A 2915-nucleotide genomic window follows, 5' to 3' on the forward strand; every position below is an offset into this window, starting at 1 on the left:
TCTTATTAATTAACTAATTGCAGACTCACTGGGGTAGTCCAGTTCAACATTTTGTAACAATGTGGGATTTCACCCAAACAGACAGCATTCAATGAGGAAAATAAAAAATCGCCTCAAATGAGCAGAGTACCTTGAGGGAAAAAAAAAGGCACTCTGGTTCACATAAAACAAGGGGTTTTATACAATGTTTACGCATAAGCAGTGAGTAAAAAAACTATAGATTTAGCATAGCATGATTATCAACAGCACGTTTTAGACAAATCAGAAAATGGACTGCGTAATATAGTCTGTAGCACTAGTCCACTTCTAAGAATAATCAAGAATCTTGCATTACCCTTCATAGCAACAGAAGTCTGAAGATGCAAAACATAATATGAAACAAAGACCAATATATATTAATGCTCTAGAAAACCGGCATCAAAATTTCCAGCAGAAGTGTCCTTCAAGAAAACTTACATCAAAAATAGTATGGAAAGCTTCACTCACAATACATGTGCTCTAAAGAAGCAATCAATTACGTCACGCTGCACTGTGTTCCACTTAGACGTGGGTAGAGAAGGTTTGCAGGGGGTCATTGATTGGGAGGGGAATGAGCAGCAGTAAGAAGAACACAATGCTAGAAACTACATCCATCTTAAACAAGCATTTGCAATGCAAGGGATCTAGGGGGTGATTACAACTTTGGCGGGCTGCGGAGGCCGCCCACCAAAGTTCCCCCAACAGAATACCGCTACGCGGTCAGAAGACTGCCGCGGTTATTCTGTGTTTCCCGCTGGGCTGGCGGGCGACCGCCAGAAGGCCGCCCGCCAGCCCAGCGGGAAACCCCTTCCCACGAGGAAGCCGGCTCCGAATGGAGTCGGCGGAGTGGGAAGGGTGCGACGGGTGCAGTTGCACCCGTCGCGATTTTCAGTGTCTGCATGGCAGACACTGAAAATCTTTTTGGGGCCGCCAGGGGCCCCACGACACCCCTCACCGCCATCCTGTTCCTGGCGGTCAAAACCGCCAGGAACAGGATGGCGGTGAGGGGGTCGGAATCCCCATGGCGGCGCAGCAAGCTGCGCCGCCATGGAGGATTCCTCAGGGCAGCGGAAAACCGTCGGGAAACCGCCGGTTTTCCGTTTCTGACCGCGGCCATACCGCCGCGGTCAGAATGCCCTTGGGAGCACCGCCAGCCTGTTGGCGGTGCTCCCGCGGTCGTTGGCCCTGGCGGTCAATGACCGCCAGGGTCAGAATGACCCCCCTAGTGTTTGCTTGAGTTAGAGCTATTAGCGTTGTAAATTCCTAACTGGACTTTTCTCTCCACATGAACTGAAAGTGAAAAGTAGAACAGTTGACATAAACAAGCTGATTCAAAGCACCACTGCCGCCATGAGCATGAGTGCGAAGGAGAGACACAAAAGGAAAAAGAAGTTCTCTCACAATCAAACATATCGGCAAACAAGCAATTATCCATGCAACAGGATCGGTGTCCAAGGTGGCAACAAAACCGCCCCAAGGAGGGACAAACATAAAACATTTACTAATGATAACAAAGGATTTTTGAAAGACAAGCCAATGATAACAAAAGAATGTTGTCGCAGTTAAGGAACCAGCAAATAATCAATCTGTCACTATATAGTTACACTTTAATTTACTAAATAAGGGTAACCATGCACTTGGCAGGGCTCTCAAAAATTGAGTAAAACACTTAAATGTTCCTCTACACAGAAATCTTTAGTAAAAGGCAAAAGATGTATTTGGTTTAAAGAGAAACCAGAGCATACATTTCATGGCCGTCATCTGTGGCGCCAGGAAACACCGCTCCACATACTGTCAGGGTGATTTAGTTTACTAAGTTCATCTTAGAAAACCCTTTAAAATACAACCAATTTAATATAATTGTTGTAATCCGAAACACTGATAAAACAATTGTTGCCACAAACATAAACAACAGGGGGACTTAGAAGTGACACAGAATTATGGGTATGTAAATTTAGTCTTAGGATGTGTGACAGGATAGGCTGCCCCACAATAGCTTCCCTGTTCAAGTTGTAATGTTGGCTCCTTTAACTCTGCACCTTTTGAATGGTGCCTCACACGGGCTTTTGTGAGGACCAGTGGCACCCAAAAAGAGGACTTTTATATGCCTATGCCAAAGCATGCTCACTGGCTCAATGCTATTCTTTCCGAGACAATGAGTGAGCCAGTGTGTTTTGTACTTGAAGCCTATAAGGCTGCACCATCTACTGTAACAAAACAAGCATCGGCAAAGAGGAGCGAGTTACAGCTATTAGCGTTGTGAATTCCTAACTGGACTTTCCTTGCCACATACATTAAAAATGAAAAGTAAAACAGCTGACATAAGCGAGCCAATTCAAACTACCCCGGCCGTCATGAGCCCAAAGGACACAAAAGGAAAAAGAAGTTTGCTCGCAGTTAAATGTATCAGCAATCGTGCAAGTAACTATGTGAAAGGGTTGATGGCCAATGCAGTAACCAAACCGCCCCAGGAAGGACAAATGTAAAGCATTTAACAATGATAACAAAGGATTTTTGAAAGGCAAGCCCAGGAACGAGTAATAGTGATGGGTGTGCTGTGGGCATGGTTAAAAGCCCACAGATAGATTACAGCAGGCCACAGTGCTTGCACGCTCGACCTAAAAATGGTGCCTTCTTGAAAATGTAGCATGATTAAACTGCATTACTAATCACACTTCTAAACATTTCTTATAGTTGATTTTAAGTGCAGCATTATTAATTCACCAGTTACAACCACATTCCCCATAAAATTACTGACTCGCACACATTTGTTACCTAAATTTGCACATATAAAAAATTCAAACACCTCTAAGACATGTCATTTGGAAGCAGGGCCCTGCAGTACAACTGTAAGCTTTCTTGCTTGTTTCATAATTGCGCTAGTTGACAATCTATAA

The 2915-nt window shown here is 44.3% G+C and overlaps 1 non-coding gene across 1 annotated transcript; it reads right to left on the reverse strand.

The window, feature by feature from the left end:
- Positions 1-1645: 1645 nt before the first annotated feature.
- Positions 1646-1761, reverse strand: LOC138252450 (U5 spliceosomal RNA). The gene has a single exon (XR_011195197.1). It is a non-coding gene; the product is annotated as a U5 spliceosomal RNA (small nuclear RNA).
- Positions 1762-2915: the final 1154 nt, after the last annotated feature.

The sequence above is a fragment of the Pleurodeles waltl genome, chromosome 8, assembly GCF_031143425.1.
Source record: "Pleurodeles waltl isolate 20211129_DDA chromosome 8, aPleWal1.hap1.20221129, whole genome shotgun sequence".
Lineage (NCBI taxonomy): Eukaryota > Metazoa > Chordata > Amphibia > Caudata > Salamandridae > Pleurodeles > Pleurodeles waltl.